The 24836-nt window shown below is 38.4% G+C and overlaps 9 non-coding genes across 9 annotated transcripts; all 9 read right to left on the bottom strand.

The window, feature by feature from the left end:
* Nucleotides 1-314: 314 nt before the first annotated feature.
* On the bottom strand, nucleotides 315-387 carry trnav-uac (transfer RNA valine (anticodon UAC)). Its single transcript has one exon. It is a non-coding gene; the product is annotated as a tRNA-Val (tRNA).
* Nucleotides 388-3109: 2722 nt separating this feature from the next.
* On the bottom strand, nucleotides 3110-3182 carry trnav-uac (transfer RNA valine (anticodon UAC)). The gene has a single exon. It is a non-coding gene; the product is annotated as a tRNA-Val (tRNA).
* Nucleotides 3183-4510: 1328 nt separating this feature from the next.
* trnav-uac (transfer RNA valine (anticodon UAC)) lies at nucleotides 4511-4583 on the bottom strand. Its single transcript has one exon. It is a non-coding gene; the product is annotated as a tRNA-Val (tRNA).
* Nucleotides 4584-5135: 552 nt separating this feature from the next.
* On the bottom strand, nucleotides 5136-5208 carry trnav-uac (transfer RNA valine (anticodon UAC)). The gene has a single exon. It is a non-coding gene; the product is annotated as a tRNA-Val (tRNA).
* Nucleotides 5209-6495: 1287 nt separating this feature from the next.
* Nucleotides 6496-6568, bottom strand: trnav-uac (transfer RNA valine (anticodon UAC)). Its single transcript has one exon. It is a non-coding gene; the product is annotated as a tRNA-Val (tRNA).
* Nucleotides 6569-7120: 552 nt separating this feature from the next.
* trnav-uac (transfer RNA valine (anticodon UAC)) lies at nucleotides 7121-7193 on the bottom strand. The gene has a single exon. It is a non-coding gene; the product is annotated as a tRNA-Val (tRNA).
* Nucleotides 7194-16751: 9558 nt separating this feature from the next.
* Nucleotides 16752-16824, bottom strand: trnav-aac (transfer RNA valine (anticodon AAC)). The gene has a single exon. It is a non-coding gene; the product is annotated as a tRNA-Val (tRNA).
* Nucleotides 16825-21374: 4550 nt separating this feature from the next.
* On the bottom strand, nucleotides 21375-21447 carry trnav-uac (transfer RNA valine (anticodon UAC)). The gene has a single exon. It is a non-coding gene; the product is annotated as a tRNA-Val (tRNA).
* Nucleotides 21448-24624: 3177 nt separating this feature from the next.
* trnav-uac (transfer RNA valine (anticodon UAC)) lies at nucleotides 24625-24697 on the bottom strand. The gene has a single exon. It is a non-coding gene; the product is annotated as a tRNA-Val (tRNA).
* Nucleotides 24698-24836: the final 139 nt, after the last annotated feature.

The following is a 24836-nucleotide window of genomic DNA, read 5'->3' as shown; positions in this document are numbered from 1 at the left end:
AATCGCTGCATGTGGTTTTTGCAAGGACTAAACCAAATTTTACTGATATTCACTGCATGTATTTGAATTTCCAATATAAGGCATTTATGAAAGAAAGCACTTTTACCACCCGGTTTCAAACCAGGGACCTTTCGCGTGTTAAGCGAACGTGATAACCACTACACTACAGAAACTGCCGCATGTGTTTTTTGCAAGGACTAAACCAAATTTTACTGATATTCACATCATTTATTTGAATTTCCAAAATAAGGCATTTATGAAAGCAACTATTCACTGTTATAAATACAGTTCTTACTGAATGTGTCAAAGAGCACTGTTTCCACCCGGTTTCGAACCGGGGACCTTTCGCGTGTAAAGCGAACGTGATAACCACTACACTACAGAAACTGCCGCATGTGATTTTTGCAAGGACTAAACCAAATTTTACTGCTATTCACTGCATGTATTTGAATTTCCAAAATATTATTATCTGTTATAAATACAGTTCTTACTGAATGTGTCAAAGAGCACTGTTTCCACCCGGTTTTGAACCGGGGACCTTTCGCGTGTGAAGCGAATGAGATAACCACTACACTACAGAAACTGCTTCGTGTGGTTTTTGCAAGGACTAAACCAAATTTTACTGATATTCACTGCATGTACAGTGGGGAGAACAAGTATTTGATACACTGCCGATTTTGCAGGTTTTCCTACTTACAAAGCATGTAGAGGTCTGTCATTTTTATCATAGGTACACTTCAACTGTGAGAGACGGAATCTAAAACAAAAATACAGAAAATCACATTGTATGATTTTTAAGTAATTAATTTGCATTTTATTGCATGACATAAGTATTTGATACATCAGAAAAGCAGAACTTAATATTTGGTACAGAAACCTTTGTTTGCAATTACAGAGATCCTACGTTTCCTGTAGTTCTTGACCAGGTTTGTACACACTGCAGCAGGGATTTTGGCCCACTCCTCCATACAGACCTTCTCCAGATCCTTCAGGTTTCGGGGCTGTCGCTGGGCAATACGGACTTTCAGCTCCCTCCAAAGATTTTCTATTGGGTTCAGATCTGGAGACTGGCTAGGCCACTCCAGGACCATGAGATGCTTCTTACGGAGCCACTCCTTAGTTGCCCTGGCTGTGTGTTTCGGGTCGTTGTCATGCTGGAAGACCCAGCTACGACCCATCTTCAATGCTCTTACTGAGGGAAGGAGGTTGTTGGCCAAGATCTCGCGATACATGGCCCCATCCATCCTCCCCTCAATACGGTGCAGTCGTCCTGTCCCCTTTGCAGAAAAGCATCCCCAAAGAATGATGTTTCCACCTCCATGCTTCACGGTTGGGATGGTGTTCTTGGGGTTGTACTCATCCTTCTTCTTCTTCCAAACACGGCGAGTGGAGTTTAGACCAAAAAGCTCTATTTTTGTCTCATCAGACCACATGACCTTCTCCCATTCCTCCTCTGGATCATCCAGATGGTCATTGGCAAACTTCAGACGGGCCTGGACATGCGCTGGCTTGAGCAGGGGGACCTTGTGTACACTGCAGGATTTTAATCCATGACGGCGTAGTGTGTTACTAATGGTTTTCTTTGAGACTGTGGTCCCAGCTCTCTTCAGGTCATTGACCAGGTCCTGCCGGGTAGTTCTGGGCTGATCCCTCACCTTCCTCATGATCATTGATGCCCCACGAGGTGAGATCTTGCATGGAGCCCCAGACCGAGGGTGATTGACCGTCATCTTCAACTTCTTCCATTTTCTAATAATTGCGCCAACAGTTGTTGCCTTCTCCCCAAGCTGCTTGCCTATTGTCCTGTAGCCCATCCCAGCCTTGTGCAGGTCTACAATTGTATCCCTGATGTACTTACACAGCTCTCTGGTCTTGGCCATTGTGGAGAGGTTGGAGTCTGTTTGATTGAGTGTGTGGACAGGTGTCTTTTATACAGGTAACGAGTTCAAACAGGTGCAGTTAATACAGGTAATGAGTGGAGAACAGGAGGGCTTCTTAAAGAAAAACTAACAGGTCTGTGAGAGCCGGAATTCTTACTGGTTGGTAGGTGATCAAATACTTATGTCATGCAATAAAATGCTAATGAATTACTTAAAAATCATACAATGTGATTTTCTGGATTTTTGTTTTAGATTCCGTCTCTCACATTTGAAGTGTACCTATGATAAAAATTACAGACCTCTACATGCTTTGTAAGTAGGAAAACCTGCAAAATCGGCAGTGTATCAAATACTTGTTCTCCCCACTGTATTTGAATTTCCAAAATATTATTATCTGTTATAAATACAGTTCTTACTGAATGTGTCAAAGAGCACAGTTTCCACTAGGTTTCGAACCGGGGACCTTTCGCGTGTGAAGCGAATGTGATAACCACTACACTACAGAAACTGCTTCAAGTGGTTTTTGCAAGGACTAAACCAAATTTTACTGATATTCACTGCATGTCTTTGAATTTCCAAAATAAGGCATTTATGAAAGCAACTATTCACTGTTATAAATACAGTTCTTACTGAATGTGTCAAAGAACATTGTTTCCACCCGGTTTCGAACCGGGGACCTTTCACATGTAAAGCGAACGTGATAACCACTACACTACAGAAACTGCCGCATGTGATTTTTGCAAGGACTAAACCAAATTTTACTGCTATTCACTGCATGTATTTGAATTTCCAAAATATTATTATCTGTTATAAATACAGTTCTTACTGATTGTGTCAAAGAGCACTGTTTCCACCCGGTTTCGAACCGGGGACCTTTCGCGTGTGAAGCGAATGTGATAACCACTACACTACAGAAACTGCTTCATGTGGTTTTTGCAAGGACTAAACCAAATTTTACTGATATTCACTGCATGTATTTGAATTTCCAAAATAAGGCATTTATGAAAGAAAGCACTTTTTCCACCCGGTTTCAAACCAGGTACCTTTCGCGTGTTAAGCGAACGTGAGAACCACTACACTACAGAAACTGCTGCATGTGATTTTTGCAAGGACTAAACCAAATTTTACTGATATTCACATCATTTATTTGAATTTCCAAAATAAGGCATTTATGAAAGCAACTATTCACTGTTATAAATTCAGTTCTTACTGAATGTGTCAAAGAGCACTGTTTCCACCCGGTTTCGAACCGGGGACCTTTCGCGTGTAAAGCGAACGTGATAACCACTACACTACAGAAACTGCCGCATGTGATTTTTGCAAGGACTAAACCAAATTTTACTGCTATTCACTGCATGTATTTGAATTTCCAAAATATTATTATCTGTTATAAATACAGTTCTTACTGAATGTGTCAAAGAGCACTGTTTCCACCCGGTTTCGAACCGGGGACCTTTCGCGTGTGAAGCGAATGTGATAACCACTACACTACAGAAACTGCTGCATGCATTTTTTGCAAGTACTAAACCAAATTTTACTGATATTCACATCATTTATTTGAATTTCCAAAATAAGGCATTGATGAAAGCAACTATTCACTGTTATAAATACAGTTCTTACTGAATGTGTTCAAAGAGCACTGTTTCCACCCGGTTTCGAACCGGGGACCTTTCGCGTGTGAAGCAAATGAGATAACCACTACACTACAGAAACTGCTTCGTGTGGTTTTTGCAAGGACTAAACCAAATTTTACTGATATTCACTGCATGTATTTGAATTTCCAAAATATTATTATCTGTTATAAATACAGTTCTTACTGAATGTGTCAAAGAGCACTGTTTCCACCCGGTTTCGAACCGGGGACCTTTCGCGTGTGAAGCGAATGGGATAACCACTACACTACAGAAACTGCTTCATGTGGTTTTTGCAAGGACTAAACCAAATTTTACTGATATTCACTGCATGTCTTTGAATTTCCAAAATAAGGCATTTATGAAAGCAACTATTCACTGTTATAAATACAGTTCTTACTGAATGTGTCAAAGAGCATTGTTTCCACCCGGTTTCGAACCGGGGACCTTTCGCATGTAAAGCGAACGTGATAACCACTACACTACAGAAACTGCCGCATGTGATTTTTGCAAGGACTAAACCAAATTTTACTGCTATTCACTGCATGTATTTGAATTTCCAAAATATTATTATCTGTTATAAATACAGTTCTTACTGATTGTGTCAAAGAGCACTGTTTCCACCCGGTTTCGAACCGGGGACCTTTCGCGTGTGAAGCGAATGTGATAACCACTACACTACAGAAACTGCTTCATGTGGTTTTTGCAAGGACTAAACCAAATTTTACTGATATTCACTGCATGTATTTGAATTTCCAAAATAAGGCATTTATGAAAGAAAGCACTTTTTCCACCCGGTTTCAAACCAGGTACCTTTCGCGTGTTAAGCGAACGTGATAACCACTACACTACAGAAACTGCTGCATGTGATTTTTGCAAGGACTAAACCAAATTTTACTGATATTCACATCATTTATTTGAATTTCCAAAATAAGGCATTTATGAAAGCAACTATTCACTGTTATAAATTCAGTTCTTACTGAATGTGTCAAAGAGCACTGTTTCCACCCGGTTTCGAACCGGGGACCTTTCGCGTGTAAAGCGAACGTGATAACCACTACACTACAGAAACTGCCGCATGTGATTTTTGCAAGGACTAAACCAAATTTTACTGCTATTCACTGCATGTATTTGAATTTCCAAAATATTATTATCTGTTATAAATACAGTTCTTACTGAATGTGTCAAAGAGCACTGTTTCCACCCGGTTTCGAACCGGGGACCTTTCGCGTGTGAAGCGAATGTGATAACCACTACACTACAGAAACTGCTGCATGCGTTTTTTGCAAGTACTAAACCAAATTTTACTGATATTCACATCATTTATTTGAATTTCCAAAATAAGGCATTGATGAAAGCAACTATTCACTGTTATAAATACAGTTCTTACTGAATGTGTTCAAAGAGCACTGTTTCCACCCGGTTTCGAACCGGGGACCTTTCACGTGTTAAGCGAACGTGATAACCACTACACTACAGAAACTGCTGCATGTGATTTTTGCAAGGACTAAACCAAATTTGACTGATATTCACTGCATGTCTTTGAATTTCCAAAATAAGGCAATTATGAAAGCAACTATTCACTGTTATAAATACAGTTCTTACTGAATGTGTCAAAGAGCACTGTTTCCACCCGGTTTCGAACCGGGGACCTTTCGCGTGTAAAGCGAACGTGATAACCACTACACTACAGAAACTGCCGCATGTGATTTTTGCAAGTACTAAACCAAATTTTACTGCTATTCACTGCATGTATTTGAATTTCCAAAATATTATTATCTGTTATAAATACAGTTCTTACTGAATGTGTCAAAGAGCACTGTTTCCACCCGGTTTCGAACCGGGGACCTTTCGCGTGTGAAGCGAATGTGATAACCACTACATTACAGAAATCGCTGCATGTGGTTTTTGCAAGGTATTTGAATTTCCAAAATAAGGCATTTATGAAAGAAAGCACGTTTTCCACCCGGTTTCAAACCAGGGACCTTTCGCGTGTTAAGCGAACGTGATAACCACTTCACTACAGAAACTGCTGCATGTGATTTTTGCAAGGACTAAACCAAATTTTACTGATATTCACTGCATGTCTTTGAATTTCCAAAATAAGGCATTTATGAACGCAACTATTCACTGTTATAAATACAGTTCTTACTGAATGTGTCAATGAGCACTGTTTCCACCCTGTTTTGAACCGAGGACCTTTCGCATGTGAAGCAAATGTGATAACCACTACACTACAGAAACTGCTGCATGTAGTTTTTGCAAGGTCTAAACCAAATTTTACTGATATTCACTGCATGTCTTTGAATTTCCAAAATAAGGCATTTATGAAAGCAACTATTCACTGTTATAAATACAGTTCTTACTGAATGTGTCAAAGAGCACTGTTTCCACCCGTTTTTGAACCGGGGACCTTTCGCGTGTTAAGCGAACGTGATAACCACTACACTACAGAAACTGCTGCATGTGGTTTTTGCAAGGACTAAACCAAATTTTACTGATATTCACATCATTTATTTGAATTTTCCATAATAAGGCATTTATGAAAGCAACTATTCACTGTTATAAATACAGTTCTTACTGAATGTGTCAAAGAGCACTGTTTCCACCCGGTTTCGAACCGGGGACCTTTCGCGTGTGAAGCGAATGTGATAACCACTACACTACAGAAACTGCTTCATGTGGTTTTTGCAAGGACTAAACCAAATTTTACTGATATTCACTGCATGTATTTGAATTTCCAAAATAAGGCATTTATGAAAGAAAGCACTTTTTCCACCCGGTTTCAAACCAGGTACCTTTCGCGTGTTAAGCGAACGTGATAACCACTACACTACAGAAACTGCTGCATGTGATTTTTGCAAGGACTAAACCAAATTTTACTGATATTCACATCATTTATTTGAATTTCCAAAATAAGGCATTTATGAAAGCAACTATTCACTGTTATAAATTCAGTTCTTACTGAATGTGTCAAAGAGCACTGTTTCCACCCGGTTTCGAACCGGGGACCTTTCGCGTGTAAAGCGAACGTGATAACCACTACACTACAGAAACTGCCGCATGTGATTTTTGCAAGGACTAAACCAAATTTTACTGCTATTCACTGCATGTATTTGAATTTCCAAAATATTATTATCTGTTATAAATACAGTTCTTACTGAATGTGTCAAAGAGCACTGTTTCCACCCGGTTTCGAACCGGGGACCTTTCGCGTGTGAAGCGAATGTGATAACCACTACACTACAGAAACTGCTGCATGCGTTTTTTGCAAGTACTAAACCAAATTTTACTGATATTCACATCATTTATTTGAATTTCCAAAATAAGGCATTGATGAAAGCAACTATTCACTGTTATAAATACAGTTCTTACTGAATGTGTTCAAAGAGCACTGTTTCCACCCGGTTTCGAACCGGGGACCTTTCACGTGTTAAGCGAACGTGATAACCACTACACTACAGAAACTGCTGCATGTGATTTTTGCAAGGACTAAACCAAATTTGACTGATATTCACTGCATGTCTTTGAATTTCCAAAATAAGGCAATTATGAAAGCAACTATTCACTGTTATAAATACAGTTCTTACTGAATGTGTCAAAGAGCACTGTTTCCACCCGGTTTCGAACCGGGGACCTTTCGCGTGTAAAGCGAACGTGATAACCACTACACTACAGAAACTGCCGCATGTGATTTTTGCAAGTACTAAACCAAATTTTACTGCTATTCACTGCATGTATTTGAATTTCCAAAATATTATTATCTGTTATAAATACAGTTCTTACTGAATGTGTCAAAGAGCACTGTTTCCACCCGGTTTCGAACCGGGGACCTTTCGCGTGTGAAGCGAATGTGATAACCACTACATTACAGAAATCGCTGCATGTGGTTTTTGCAAGGTATTTGAATTTCCAAAATAAGGCATTTATGAAAGAAAGCACGTTTTCCACCCGGTTTCAAACCAGGGACCTTTCGCGTGTTAAGCGAACGTGATAACCACTTCACTACAGAAACTGCTGCATGTGATTTTTGCAAGGACTAAACCAAATTTTACTGATATTCACTGCATGTCTTTGAATTTCCAAAATAAGGCATTTATGAACGCAACTATTCACTGTTATAAATACAGTTCTTACTGAATGTGTCAATGAGCACTGTTTCCACCCTGTTTTGAACCGAGGACCTTTCGCATGTGAAGCAAATGTGATAACCACTACACTACAGAAACTGCTGCATGTAGTTTTTGCAAGGTCTAAACCAAATTGTACTGATATTCACTGCATGTCTTTGAATTTCCAAAATAAGGCATTTATGAAAGCAACTATTCACTGTTATAAATACAGTTCTCACTGAATGTGTCAAAGAGCACTGTTTCCACCCGTTTTTGAACCGGGGACCTTTCGCGTGTTAAGCGAACGTGATAACCACTACACTACAGAAACTGCTGCATGTGGTTTTTGCAAGGACTAAACCAAATTTTACTGATATTCACATCATTTATTTGAATTTTCCATAATAAGGCATTTATGAAAGCAACTATTCACTGTTATAAATACAGTTCTTACTGAATGTGTCAAAGAGCACTGTTTCCACCCGGTTTCGAACCGGGGACCTTTTGCGTGTGAAGCGAATGTGATAACCACTACACTACAGAAACTGCTGCATGTGGTTTTTGCAAGGACTAAACCAAATTTTACTGATATTCACTGCATGTATTTGAATTTCCAAAATAAGGTATTTATGAAAGAATGCACTGTTTCCACCCTATTTCAAACCGGGGACCTTTCGCGTGTTAAGCGAACGTGATAACCACTACACTACAGAAACTGCCGCATGTGATTTTTGCAAGGACTGAACCAAATTTTACTGATATTCACTGCATGTCTTTGAATTTCCAAAATAAGGCATTTATGAAAGCAACTATTCACTGTTATAAATACAGTTCTTACTGAATGTGTCAAAGAGCACTGTTTCCACCCGGTTTCAAACCGGGGACCTTTCGCGTGTGAAGCGAATGTGATAACCACTACACTACAGAAACTGCTGCATGTGGTTTTTGCAAGGACTAAACCAAATTTTACTGATATTCACATCATTTATTTGAATTTCCAAAATAAGGCATTTATGAAAGCAACTATTTACTGTTATAAATACAGTTCTTACTGAATGTGTCAAAGAGCACTGTTTCCACCCGGTTTCTTACCGGGGACCTTTCGCCTGTGAAGCGAACGTGATAACCACTACACTACAGAAACTACTGCATGTGATTTTTGCAAGGACTAAACCAAATTTTACTGATATTCACTGCATGTCTTTGAATTTCCAAAATAAGGCATTTATGAAAGCAACTATTCACTGTTATAAATACAGTTCTTACTGAATGTGTCAAAGAGCACTGTTTCCACCCGTTTTGGAACCGGGGACCTTTCGCGTGTGAAGCGAACGTGATAACCACTACACTACAGAAACTGCTGCATGTGGTTTTTGCAAGGACTAAACCAAATTTTACTGATATTCACATCATTTATTTGAATTTTCCATAATAAGGCATTTATGAAAGCAACTATTCACTGTTATAAATACAGTTCTTACTGAATGTGTCAAAGAGCACTGTTTCCACCCGGTTTCGAACCGGGGACCTTTTGCGTGTGAAGCGAATGTGATAACCACTACACTACAGAAACTGCTGCATGTGGTTTTTGCAAGGACTAAACCAAATTTTACTGATATTCACTGCATGTATTTGAATTTCCAAAATAAGGTATTTATGAAAGAATGCACTGTTTCCACCCTATTTCAAACCGGGGACCTTTCGCGTGTTAAGCGAACGTGATAACCACTACACTACAGAAACTGCCGCATGTGATTTTTGCAAGGACTGAACCAAATTTTACTGATATTCACTGCATGTCTTTGAATTTCCAAAATAAGGCATTTATGAAAGCAACTATTCACTGTTATAAATACAGTTTTTACTGAATGTGTCAAAGAGCACTGTTTCCACCCGGTTTCAAACCGGGGACCTTTCGCGTGTGAAGCGAATGTGATAACCACTACACTACAGAAACTGCTGCATGTGGTTTTTGCAAGGACTAAACCAAATTTTACTGATATTCACATCATTTATTTGAATTTCCAAAATAAGGCATTTATGAAAGCAACTATTTACTGTTATAAATAAGGTTATTACTGAATGTGTCAAAGAGCACTGTTTCCACCCGGTTTCTAACCGGGGACCTTTCGCCTGTGAAGCGAACGTGATAACCACTACACTACAGAAACTACTGCATGTGATTTTTGCAAGGACTAAACCAAATTTTACTGATATTCACATCATTTATTTGAATTTCCAAAATAAGGCATTTATGAAAGCAACTATTTACTGTTATAAATACAGTTCTTACTGAATGTGTCAAAGAGCACTGTTTCCACCCGGTTTCGAACCGGGGACCTTTCGCCTGTGAAGCGAATGTGATAACCACTACACTACTGAAACTGCTGCATGTTGTTTTTGCAAGGACTAAACCAAATTTTACTGATATTCACTGCATGTATTTGAATTTCCAAAATAAGGCATTTATGAAAGAATGCACTGTTTATACCCGGTTTCGAACCGGGGACCTTTCGCATGTTAAGCGAACGTGATAACCACTACACTACAGAAACTGCTGCATGTGATTTTTGCAAGGACTAAACCAAATTTTATTGATATTCACATCATTTATTTGAATTTCCAAAATAAGGCATTTATGAAAGCAACTATTTACTGTTATAAATACAGTTCTTACTGAATGTGTCAAAGAGCACTGATTCCACCCGGTTTCGAACCGGGGACCTTTCGCGTGTGAAGCGAATGTGATAACCACTACACTACAGAAACTGCTTCATGTGGTTTTTGCAAGGACTAAACCAAATTTTACTGATATTCACTGCATGTCTTTGAATTTCCAAAATAAGGCATTTATGAAAGCAACTATTCACTGTTATAAATACAGTTCTTACTGAATGTGTCAAAGAGCATTGTTTCCACACGGTTTCGAACCGGGGACCTTTCGCGTGTAAAGCGAACTTGATAACCACTACACTACAGAAACTGCCGCATGTGATTTTTGCAAGGACTAAACCAAATTTTACTGATATTCACATCATTTATTTGAATTTCCAAAATAAGGCATTTATGAAAGCAACTATTCACTGTTATAAATACAGTTCTTACTGAATGTGTCAAAGGGCACTGTTTCCACCCAGGTTTCGAACCGGGGACCTTTCGCGTGTGAAGCGAATGTGATAATCACTACATTACAGAAATCGCTGCATGTGGTTTTTGCAAGGACTAAACCAAATTTTACTGATATTCACTGCATGTATTTGAATTTCCAATATAAGGCATTTATGAAAGAAAGCACTTTTACCACCCGGTTTCAAAGCAGGGACCTTTCGCGTGTTAAGCGAACGTGATAACCACTACACTACAGAAACTGCCGCATGTGATTTTTGCAAGGACTAAACCAAATTTTACTGATATTCACATAATTTATTTGAATTTCCAAAATAAGGCATTTATGAAAGCAACTATTCACTGTTATAAATACAGTTCTTACTGAATGTGTCAAAGAGCACTCTTTCCACCCGGTTTCGAACCGGGGACCTTTCGCGTGTAAAGCGAACGTGATAACCACTACACTACAGAAACTGCCGCATGTGACTTTTGCAAGGACTAAACCAAATTTTACTGCTATTCACTGCATGTATTTGAATTTCCAAAATATTATTATCTGTTATAAATACAGTTCTTACTGAATGTGTCAAAGAGCACTGTTTCCACCCGGTTTCGAAGCGGGGACCTTTCGCGTGTGAAGCAAATGTGATAACCACTACACTACAGAAACTGCTTCGTGTGGTTTTTGCAAGGACTAAACCAAATTTTACTGATATTCACTGCATGTATTTGAATTTCCAAAATATTATTATCTGTTATAAATACAGTTCTTACTGAATGTGTCAAAGAGCACTGTTTCCACCCGGTTTCGAACCGGGGACCTTTCGCGTGTGAAGCGAATGTGATAACCACTACACTACAGAAACTGCTTCATGTGGTTTTTGCAAGGACTAAACCAAATTTTACTGATATTCACTGCATGTCTTTGAATTTCCAAAATAAGGCATTTATGAAAGCAACTATTCACTGTTATAAATACAGTTCTTACTGAATGTGTCAAAGAGCATTGTTTCCACCCGTTTTCGAACCGGGGACCTTTCGCATGTAAAGCGAACGTGATAACCACTACACTACAGAAACTGCCGCATGTGATTTTTGCAAGGACTAAACCAAATTTTACTGCTATTCACTGCATGTATTTGAATTTCCAAAATATTATTATCTGTTATAAATACAGTTCTTACTGAATGTGTCAAAGAGCACTGTTTCCACCCGGTTTCGAACCGGGGACCTTTCGCGTGTGAAGCGAATGTGATAACCACTACACTACAGAAACTGCTTCATGTGGTTTTTGCAAGGACTAAACCAAATTTTACTGATATTCACTGCATGTATTTGAATTTCCAAAATAAGGCATTTATGAAAGAAAGCACTTTTTCCACCCGGTTTCAAACCAGGTACCTTTCGCGTGTTAAGCGAACGTGATAACCACTACACTACAGAAACTGCTGCATGTGATTTTTGCAAGGACTAACCCAAATTTTACTGATATTCACATCATTTATTTGAATTTCCAAAATATGGCATTTATGAAAGCAACTATTCACTGTTATAAATACAGTTCTTACTGAATGTGTTCAAAGAGCACTGTTTCCACCCGGTTTCAAACCGGGGACCTTTCGCATGTTAAGCGAACGTGATAACCACTACACTACAGAAACTGCTGCATGTGATTTTTGCAAGGACTAAACCAAATTTTACTGATATTCACTGCATGTCTTTGAATTTCCAAAATAAGGCATTTATGAAAGCAACTATTCACTGTTATAAATACAGTTCTTACTGAATGTGTCAAAGAGCACTGTTTCCACCCGGTTTCGAACCGGGGACCTTTCGCATGTTAAGCGAATGTGATAACCACTACACTACAGAAACTGCCGCATGTGATTTTTGCAAGTACTAAACCAAATTTTACTGCTATTCACTGCATGTATTTGAATTTCCAAAATATTATTATCTGTTATAAATACAGTTCTTACTGAATGTGTCAAAGAGCACTGTTTCCACCCGGTTTCGAACCGGGGACCTTTCGCGTGTGAAGCGAATGTGATAACCACTACATTACAGAAATCGCTGCATGTGGTTTTTGCAAGGTATTTGAATTTCCAAAATAAGGCATTTATGAAAGAAAGCACGTTTTCCACCCGGTTTCAAACCAGGGACCTTTCGCGTGTTAAGCGAACGTGATAACCACTTCACTACAGAAACTGCTGCATGTGATTTTTGCAAGGACTAAACCAAATTTTACTGATATTCACTGCATGTATTTGAATTTCCAAAATATTATTATCTGTTATAAATACAGTTCTTACTGAATGTGTCAAAGAGCACTATTTCCACCCGGTTTCGAAGCGGGGACCTTTCGCGTGTGAAGCGAATGTGATAACCACTACACTACAGAAACTGCTTCGTGTGGTTTTTGCAAGGACTAAACCAAATTTTACTGATATTCACTGCATGTATTTGAATTTCCAAAATATTATTATCTGTTATAAATACAGTTCTTACTGAATGTGTCAAAGAGCACTGTTTCCACCCGGTTTCAAACCGGGGACCTTTCGCGTGTGAAGCGAATGTGATAACCACTACACTACAGAAACTGCTTCATGTGGTTTTTGCAAGGACTAAACCAAATTTTACTGATATTCACTGCATGTCTTTGAATTTCCAAAATAAGGCATTTATGAAAGCAACTATTCACTGTTATAAATACAGTTCTTACTGAATGTGTCAAAGAGTATTGGTTCCACCCGGTTTCGAACCGGGGACCTTTCGCATGTAAAGCGAACGTGATAACCACTACACTACAGAAACTGCCGCATGTGATTTTTGCAAGGACTAAACCAAATTTTACTGCTATTCACTGCATGTATTTGAATTTCCAAAATATTATTATCTGTTATAAATACAGTTCTTACTGAATGTGTCAAAGAGCACTGTTTCCACCCGGTTTCGAACCAGGGACCTTTCGCGTGTGAAGCGAATGTGATAACCACTACACTACAGAAACTGCTTCATGTGGTTTTTCCAAGGACTAAACCAAATTTTACTGATATTCACTGCATGTATTTGAATTTCCAAAATAAGGCATTTATGAAAGAAAGCACTTTTTCCACCCGGTTTCAAACCAGGTACCTTTCGCGTGTTAAGCGAACGTGATAACCACTACACTACAGAAACTGCTGCATGTGATTTTTGCAAGGACTAAACCAAATTTTACTGATATTCACATCATTTATTTGAATTTCCAAAATAAGGCATTTATGAAAGCAACTATTCACTGTTATAAATACAGTTCTTACTGAATGTGTTCAAAGAGCACTGTTTCCACCCGGTTTCGAACCGGGGACCTTTCGCATGTTAAGCGAACGTGATAACCACTACACTACAGAAACTGCTGCATGTGATTTTTGCAAGGACTGAACCAAATTTTACTGATATTCACTGCATGTCTTTGAATTTCCAAAATAAGGCATTTATGAAAGCAACTATTCACTGTTATAAATACAGTTCTTACTGAATGTGTCAAAGAGCACTGTTTCCACCCGGTTTCGAACCGGGGACCTTTCGCATGTTAAGCGAACGTGATAACCACTACACTACAGAAACTGCCGCATGTGATTTTTGCAAGTACTAAACCAAATTTTACTGCTATTCACTGCATGTATTTGAATTTCCAAAATATTATTATCTGTTATAAATACAGTTCTTACTGAATGTGTCAAAGAGCACTGTTTCCACCCGGTTTCGAACCGGGGACCTTTCGCGTGTGAAGCGAATGTGATAACCACTACATTACAGAAATCGCTGCATGTGGTTTTTGCAAGGTATTTGAATTTCCAAAATAAGGCATTTATGAAAGAAAGCACGTTTTCCACCCGGTTTCAAACCAGGGACCTTTCGCGTGTTAAGCGAACGTGATAACCACTTCACTACAGAAACTGCTGCATGTGATTTTTGCAAGGACTAAACCAAATTTTACTGATATTCACTGCATGTATTTGAATTTCCAAAATATTATTATCTGTTATAAATACAGTTCTTACTGAATGTGTCAAAGAGCACTGTTTCCACCCGGTTTCGAAGCGGGGACCTTTCGCGTGTGAAGCGAATGTGATAACCACTACACTACAGAAACTGCTTCGTGTGGTTTTTGCAAGGACTAAACCAAATTTTACTGATATTCACTGCATGTATTTGAATTTCCAAAATATTATTATCTGTTATAAATACAGTTCTTACTGAATGTGTCAAAGAGCACTGTTTCCACCCGGTTTCGAACCGGGGACCTTTCGCGTGTGAAGCGAATGTGATAACCACTACACTACAGAAACTGCTTCATGTGGTTTTTGCAAGGACTAAACCAAATTTTACTGATATTCACTGCATTTCTTTGAATTTCCAAAATAAGGCATTTATGAAAGCAACTATTCACTGTTATAAATACAGTTCTTACTGAATGTGTCAAAGAGCATTGTTTCCACCCGGTTTCGAACCGGGGACCTTTCGCATGTAAAGCGAACGTGATAACCACTACACTACAGAAACTGCCGCATGTGATTTTTGCAAGGACTAAACCAAATTTTACTGCTATTCACTGCATGTATTTGAATTTCCAAAATATTATTATCTGTTATAAATACAGTTCTTACTGAATGTGTCAAAGAGCACTGTTTCCACCCGGTTTCGAACCAGGGACCTTTCGCGTGTGAAGCGAATGTGATAACCACTACACTACAGAAACTGCTTCATGTGGTTTTTCCAAGGACTAAACCAAATTTTACTGATATTCACTGCATGTGTTTGAATTTCCAAAATAAGGCATTTATGAAAGAAAGCACTTTTTCCACCCGGTTTCAAACCAGGTACCTTTCGCGTGTTAAGCGAACGTGATAACCACTACACTACAGAAACTGCTGCATGTGATTTTTGCAAGGACTAAACCAAATTTTACTGATATTCACATCATTTATTTGAATTTCCAAAATAAGGCATTTATGAAAGCAACTATTCACTGTTATAAATTCAGTTCTTACTGAATGTGTCAAAGAGCACAGTTTCCACCCGGTTTCGAACCGGGGACCTTTCGCGTGTAAAGCGAACGTGATAACCACTACACTACAGAAACTGCCGCATCTGATTTTTGCAAGGACTAAACCAAATTTTACTGCTATTCACTGCATGTATTTGAATTTCCAAAATATTATTATCTGTTATAAATACAGTTCTTACTGAATGTGTCAAAGAGCACTGTTTCCACCCGGTTTCGAACCGGGGACCTTTCGCGTGTGAAGCAAATGTGATAACCACTACACTACAGAAACTGCTTCATGTGATTTTTGCAAGGACTAAACCAAATTTTACTGATATTCACTGCATGTATTTGAATTTCGAAAATAAGGCATTTATGAAAGAATGCACTGTTTCCAACCGGTTTCGAACCGGGGACCTTTCGCATGTTTAGCGAACGTGATAACCACTATACTACAGAAACTGCTGCATGTGATTTTTGCAAGGACTAAACCAAATTTTACTGATATTCACTGCATGTCTTTGAATTTCCAAAATAAGGCATTTATGAAAGCAACTATTCACTGTTATAAATACAGTTCTTACTGAATGTGTTCTAAGAGCACTGTTTCCACCCGGTTTCGAACCGGGGACCTTTCACGTGTTAAGCGAACGTGATAACCACTACACTACAGAAACTGCTGCATGTGATTTTTGCAAGGACTAAACCAAATTTGACTGATATTCACTGCATGTATTTGAATTTCGAAAATAAGGCATTTATGAAAGAATGCACTGTTTCCACCCGGTTTCGAACCGGGGACCTTTCGCATGTTAAGCGAACGTGATAACCACTACACTACAGAAACTGCTGAATGTGATTTTTGCAAGGACTAAACCAAATTTTACTGATATTCACTGCATGTCTTTGAATTTCCAAAATAAGGCATTTATGAAAGCAACTATTCACTGTTATAAATACAGTTCTTACTGAATGTGTCAAAGAGCACTGTTTCCACCCGGTTTCGAACCGGGGACCTTTCGCGTGTTAAGCGAACGTGATAACCACTACACTACAGAAACTGCCGCATGTGATTTTTGCAAGTACTAAACCAAATTTTACTGCTATTCACTGCATGTATTTTGAATTTCCAAAATATTATTATCTGTTATAAATACAGTTCTTACTGAATGTGTCAAAGAGCACTGTTTCCACCCGGTTTCGAACCGGGGACCTTTCGCGTGTGAAGCGAATGTGATAACCACTACATTACAGAAATCGCTGCATGTGGTTTTTGCAAGGTATTTGAATTTCCAAAATAAGTCATTTATGAAAGAAAGCACGTTTTCCACCCGGTTTCAAACCAGGGACCTTTCGCGTGTTAAGCGAACGTGATAACCACTTCACTACAGAAACTGCTGCATGTGATTTTTGCAAGGACTAAACCAAATTTTACTGATATTCACTGCATGTATTTGAATTTCCAAAATATTATTATCTGTTATAAATACAGTTCTTACTGAATGTGTCAAAGAGCACTGTTTCCACCCGGTTTCGAAGCGGGGACCTTTCGCGTGTGAAGCGAATGTGATAACCACTACACTACAGAAACTGCTTCGTGTGGTTTTTGCAAGGACTAAACCAAATTTTACTGATATTCACTGCATGTATTTGAATTTCCAAAATATTATTATCTGTTATAAATACAGTTCTTACTGAATGTGTCAAAGAGCACTGTTTCCACCCGGTTTCGAACCGGGGACCTTTCGCGTGTGAAGCGAATGTGATAACCACTACACTACAGAAACTGCTTCATGTGGTTTTTGCAAGGACCAAACCAAATTTTACTGATATTCACTGCATTTCTTTGAATTTCCAAAATAAGGCATTTATGAAAGCAACTATTCACTGTTATAAATACAGTTCTTACTGAATGTGTCAAAGAGCATTGTTTCCACCCGGTTTCGAACCGGGGACCTTTCGCATGTAAAGCGAACGTGATAACCACTACACTACAGAAACTGCCGCATGTGATTTTTGCAAGGACTAAACCAAATTTTACTGCTATTCACTGCATGTATTTGAATTTCCAAAATATTATTATCTGTTATAAATACAGTTCTTACTGAATGTGTCAAAGAGCACTGTTTCCACCCGGTTTCGAACCAGGGACCTTTCGCGTGTGAAGCGAATGTGATAACCACTACACTACAGAAACTGCTTCATGTGGTTTTTCCAAGGACTAAACCAAATTTTACTGATATTCACTGCATGTGTTTGAATTTCCAAAATAAGGCATTTATGAAAGAAAGCACTTTTTCCACCCGGTTTCAAACCAGGTACCTTTCGCGTGTTAAGCGAACGTGATAACCACTACACTACAGAAACTGCTGCATGTGATTTTTGCAAGGACTAAACCAAATTTTACTGATATTCACATCATTTATTTGAATTTCCAAAATAAGGCATTTATGAAAGCAACTATTCACTGTTATAAATTCAGTTCTTACTGAATGTGTCAAAGAGCACAGTTTCCACCCGGTTTCGAACCGGGGACCTTTCGCGTGTAAAGCGAACGTGATAACCACTACACTACAGAAACTGCCGCATCTGATTTTTGCAAGGACTAAACCAAATTTTACTGCTATTCACTGCATGTATTTGAATTTCCAAAATATTATTATCTGTTATAAATACAGTTCTTACTGAATGTGTCAAAGAGCACTGTTTCCACCCGGTTTCGAACCGGGGACCTTTCGCGTGTGAAGCAAATGTGATAACCACTACACTACAGAAACTGCTTCATGTGATTTTTGCAAGGACTAAACCAAATTTTACTGATATTCACTGCATGTATTTGAATTTCGAAAATAAGGCATTTATGAAAGAATGCACTGTTTCCAACCGGTTTCGAACCGGGGACCTTTCGCATGTTTAGCGAACGTGATAACCACTATACTACAGAAACTGCTGCATGTGATTTTTGCAAGGACTAAACCAAATTTTACTGATATTCACTGCATGTCTTTGAATTTCCAAAATAAGGCATTTATGAAAGCAACTATTCACTGTTATAAATACAGTTCTTACTGAATGTGTTCTAAGAGCACTGTTTCCACCCGGTTTCGAACCGGGGACCTTTCACGTGTTAAGCGAACGTGATAACCACTACACTACAGAAACTGCTGCATGTGATTTTTGCAAGGACTAAACCAAATTTGACTGATATTCACTGCATGTATTTGAATTTCGAAAATAAGGCATTTATGAAAGAATGCACTGTTTCCACCCGGTTTCGAACCGGGGACCTTTCGCATGTTAAGCGAACGTGATAACCACTACACTACAGAAACTGCTGAATGTGATTTTTGCAAGGACTAAACCAAATTTTACTGATATTCACTGCATGTCTTTGAATTTCCAAAATAAGGCATTTATGAAAGCAACTATTCACTGTTATAAATACAGTTCTTACTGAATGTGTCAAAGAGCACTGTTTCCACCCGGTTTCGAACCGGGGACCTTTCGCATGTTAAGCGAACGTGATAACCACTACACTACAGAAACTGCCGCATGTGATTTTTGCAAGTACTAAACCAAATTTTACTGCTATTCACTGCATGTATTTTGAATTTCCAAAATATTATTATCTGTTATAAATACAGTTCTTACTGAATGTGTCAAAGAGCACTGTTTCCACCCGGTTTCGAACCGGGGACCTTTCGCGTGTGAAGCGAATGTGATAACCACTACATTACAGAAATCGCTGCATGTGGTTTTTGCAAGGTATTTGAATTTCCAAAATAAGTCATTTATGAAAGAAAGCACGTTTTCCACCCGGTTTCAAACCAGGGACCTTTCGCGTGTTAAGCGAACGTGATAACCACTTCACTACAGAAACTGCTGCATGTGATTTTTGCAAGGACTAAACCAAATTTTACTGATATTCACTGCATGTCTTTGAATTTCCAAAATAAGGCATTTATGAAAGCAACTATTCACTGTTATAAATACAGTTCTTACTGAATGTGTCAATGAGCACTGTTTCCACCCTGTTTTGAACCGAGGACCTTTCGCGTGTGAAGCAAATGTGATAACCACTACACTACAGAAACTGCTGCATGTAGTTTTTGCAAGGTCTAAACCAAATTTTACTGATATTCACTGCATGTCTTTGAATTTCCAAAATAAGGCATTTATGAAAGCAACTATTCACTGTTATAAATACAGTTCTTACTGAATGTGTCAAAGAGCACTGTTTCCACCCGTTTTTGAACCGGGGACCTTTCGCGTGTTAAGCGAACGTGATAACCACTACACTACAGAAACTGCTGCATGTGGTTTTTGCAAGGACTAAACCAAATTTTACTGATATTCACTGCATGTATTTGAATTTCCAAAATAAGGTATTTATGAAAGAATGCACTGTTTCCACCCTATTTCAAACCGGGGACCTTTCGCGTGTTAAGCGAACGTGATAACCACTACACTACAGAAACTGCCGCATGTGATTTTTGCAAGGACTGAACCAAATTTTACTGATATTCACTGCATGTCTTTGAATTTCCAAAATAAGGCATTTATGAAAGCAACTATTCACTGTTATAAATACAGTTCTTACTGAATGTGTCAAAGAGCACTGTTTCCACCCGGTTTCTAACCGGGGACCTTTCGCCTGTGAAGCGAACGTGATAACCACTACACTACAGAAACTACTGCATGTGATTTTTGCAAGGACTAAACCAAATTTTACTGATATTCACATCATTTATTTGAATTTCCAAAATAAGGCATTTATGAAAGCAACTATTTACTGTTATAAATACAGTTCTTACTGAATGTGTCAAAGAGCACTGTTTCCACCCGGTTTCGAACCGGGGACCTTTCGCCTGTGAGGCGAATGTGATAACCACTACACTACTGAATGTTGTTTTTGCAAGGACTAAACCAAATTTTACTGATATTCACTGCATGTATTTGAATTTCCAAAATAAGGCATTTATGAAAGAATGCACTGTTTCCACCCGGTTTCGAACCGGGGACCTTTCGCGTATTAAGCGAACGTGATAACCACTACACTACAGAAACTGCTGCATGTGATTTTTGCAAGGACTAAACCAAATTTTATTGATATTCACATCATTTATTTGAATTTCCAAAATAAGGCATTTATGAAAGCAACTATTTACTGTTATAAATACAGTTCTTACTGAATGTGTCAAAGAGCACTGTTTCCACCCGGTTTCAAACCGGGGACCTTTCGCCTGTGAAGCGAATGTGATAACCACTACACTACAGAAACTGCTTCATGTGGTTTTTGCAAGGACTAAACCAAATTTTACTGATATTCACTGCATGTCTTTGAATTTCCAAAATAAGGCATTTATGAAAGCAACTATTCACTGTTATAAATACAGTTCTTACTGAATGTGTCAAAGAGCACTGTTTCCACCCGGTTTCAAACCGGGGACCTTTCGCCTGTGAAGCGAATGTGATAACCACTACACTACAGAAACTGCTGCATGTTTTACTGATATTCACATCATTTATTTGAATTTCCAAAATAAGGCATTTATGAAAGCAACTATTCACTGTTATAAATACAGTTCTTACTGAATGTGTCAAAGAGCACTGTTTCCACCCGGTTTCGAACCGGGGACCTTTCGCGTGTAAAGCGAACGTGATAACCACTACACTACAGAAACTGCCGCATGTGATTTTTGCAAGTACTAAACCAAATTTTACTGCTATTCACTGCATGTATTTGAATTTCCAAAATAAGGCATTTATGAAAGCAACTATTCACTGTTATAAATACAGTTCTTACTGAATGTGTCAAAGAGCACTGTTTCCACCCGGTTTCGAACCGGGGACCTTTTGCGTGTGAAGCGAATGTGATAACCACTACACTACAGAAACTGCTTAATGTGATTTTTGCAAGGACTAAACCAAATTTTACTGATATTCACTGCATGTCTTTGAATTTCCAAAATAAGGCATTTATGAAAGCAACTATTCACTGTTATAAATACAGTTCTTACTGAATGTGTCAAAGAGCACTGTTTCCACCCGGTTTCAAACCGGGGACCTTTCGCCTGTGAAGCGAATGTGATAACCACTACACTACAGAAACTGCTGCATGTTTTACTGATATTCACATCATTTATTTGAATTTCCAAAATATGGCATTTATGAAAGCAACTATTCACTGTTATAAATACAGTTCTTACTGAATGTGTCAAAGAGCACTGTTTCCACCCGGTTTCGAACCGGGGACCTTTCGCCTGTGAAGCGAATGTGATAACCACTACACTACTGAATGTTGTTTTTGCAAGGACTAAACCAAATTTTACTGATATTCACTGCATGTATTTGAATTTCCAAAATAAGGCATTTATGAAAGAATGCACTGTTTCCACCCGGTTTCGAACCGGGGACCTTTCGCGTATTAAGCGAACGTGATAACCACTACACTACAGAAACTGCTGCATGTGAATTTTGCAAGGACTAAACCAAATTTTATTGATATTCACATCATTTATTTGAATTTCCAAAATAAGGCATTTATGAAAGCAACTATTTACTGTTATAAATACAGTTCTTACTGAATGTGTCAAAGAGCACTGTTTCCACCCGGTTTCGAACCAGGGACCTTTCGCGTGTTAAGCGAACGTGATAACCACTACACTACAGAAACTGCTTCATGTGGTTTTTGCAAGGACTAAACCAAATTTTACTGATATTCACTGCATGTCTTTGAATTTCCAAAATAAGGCATTTATGAAAGCAACTATTCACTGTTATAAATACAGTTCTTACTGAATGTGTCAAAGAGCACTGTTTCCACCCGGTTTCGAACCGGGGACCTTTCGCGTGTAAAGCGAACGTGAGAACCACTACACTACAGAAACTGCCACATGTGATTTTTGCAAGTACTAAACCAAATTTTACTGCTATTCACTGCATGTATTTGAATTTCCAAAATATTATTATCTGTTATAAATACAGTTCTTACTGAATGTGTCAAAGAGCACTGTTCCCACCCGGTTTCGAACCGGGGACCTTTCGCGTGTGAAGCGAACGTGATAACCACTACACTACATAAACTGCTGCATGTGGTTTTTGCAAGGACTAAACCAAATTTTACTGATATTCACATCATTTATTTGAATTTCCAAAATAAGGCATTTATGAAAGCAACTATTCACTGTTATAAATACAGTTCTTACTGAATGTGTCAAAGAGCACTGTTTCCACCCGGTTTCGAACCGGGGACCTTTTGCGTGTGAAGCGAATGTGATAACCACTACACTACAGAAACTGCTTAATGTGATTTTTGCAAGGACTAAACCAAATTTTACTGATATTCACTGCATGTATTTGAATTTCCAAAATAAGGCATTTATGAAAGAAAGCACTTTTTCCACCCGGTTTCAAACCAGGGACCTTTCGCGTGTGAAGCGAACGTGATAACCACTACACTACAGAAACTGCTGCATGTGATTTTTGCAAGGACTAAACCAAATTTTACTGCTATTCACTGCATGTATTTGAATTTCCAAAATATTATTATCTGTTATATTTATGAAAGCAACTATTCACTGTTATAAATACAGTTCTTACTGAATGTGTCAAAGAGCACTGTTTCCACCCGGTTTCAAACCGGGGACCTTTCGCGTGTGAAGCGAATGTGATAACCACTACACTACAGAAACTGCTGCATGTTGTTTTTGCAAGGACTAAACCAAATTTTACTGATATTCACATCATTTATTTGAATTTCCAAAATAAGGCATTTATGAAAGCAACTATTTACTGTTATAAAAACAGTTCTTACTGAATGTTTCAAAGAGCACTGTTTCCACCCGGTTTCGAACCGGGGACCTTTCGCCTGTGAAGCGAATGTGATAACCACTACACTACTGAAACTGCTGCATGTTGTTTTTGCAAGGACTAAACCAAATTTTACTGATATTCACTGCATGTATTTGAATTTCCAAAATAAGGCATTTATGAAAGAATGCACTTTTTCCACCCGGTTTCGAACCGGGGACCTTTCGCGTGTTAAGCGAACGTGATAACCACTACACTACAGAAACTGCTGCATATGATTTTTGCAAGGACTAAACCAAATTTTACTGATATTCACATCATTTATTTGAATTTCCAAAATAAGGCATTTATGAAAGCAACTATTTACTGTTATAAATACAGTTCTTACTGAATGTGTTAAAAAGCACTGTTTCCACCCGGTTTCGAACCAGGGACCTTTCGCGTGTTAAGCGAACGTGATAACCACTACACTACAGAAACTGCTTCATGTGGTATTTGCAAGGACTAAACCAAATTTTACTGATATTCACTGCATGTCTTTGAATTTCCAAAATAAGGCATTTATGAAAGCAACTATTCACTGTTATAAATACAGTTCTTACTGAATGTGTCAAAGAGCACTGTTTCCATCCGGTTTCGAACCGGGGACCTTTCGCGTGTGAAGCGAATGTGATAACCACTACACTACAGAAACTGCTGCATGTGGTTTTTGCAAGGACTAAACCAAATTTTACTGATATTCACATCATTTATTTGAATTTCCAAAATAAGGCATTTATGAAAGCAACTATTTACTGTTATAAATACAGTTCTTACTGAATGTGTCAAAGAGCACTGTTTCCACCCGGTTTCGAACCGGGGACCTTTCGCCTGTGAAGCGAACGTGATAACCACTACACTACAGAAACTACTGCATGTGATTTTTGCAAGGACTAAACCAAATTTTACTGATATTCACATCATTTATTTGAATTTCCAAAATAAGGCATTTATGAAAGCAACTATTTACTGTTATAAATACAGTTCTTACTGAATGTGTCAAAGAGCACTGTTTCCACCCGGTTTCGAACCGGGGACCTTTCGCGTGTAAAGCGAACGTGATAACCACTACACTACAGAAACTGCCGCATGTGATTTTTGCAAGGACTAAACCAAATTTTACTGCTATTCACTGCATGTATTTGAATTTCCAAAATATTATTATCTGTTATAAATACAGTTCTTACTGAATGTGTCAAAGAGCACTGTTTCCACCCGGTTT

This window comes from Salvelinus alpinus, chromosome 3 (assembly GCF_045679555.1).
Source record: "Salvelinus alpinus chromosome 3, SLU_Salpinus.1, whole genome shotgun sequence".
Taxonomy (NCBI): domain Eukaryota; kingdom Metazoa; phylum Chordata; class Actinopteri; order Salmoniformes; family Salmonidae; genus Salvelinus; species Salvelinus alpinus.
The sequence above is the reverse complement of the archived record's forward strand: the minus strand, read 5'-3'. Positions and strand labels throughout refer to the sequence as shown.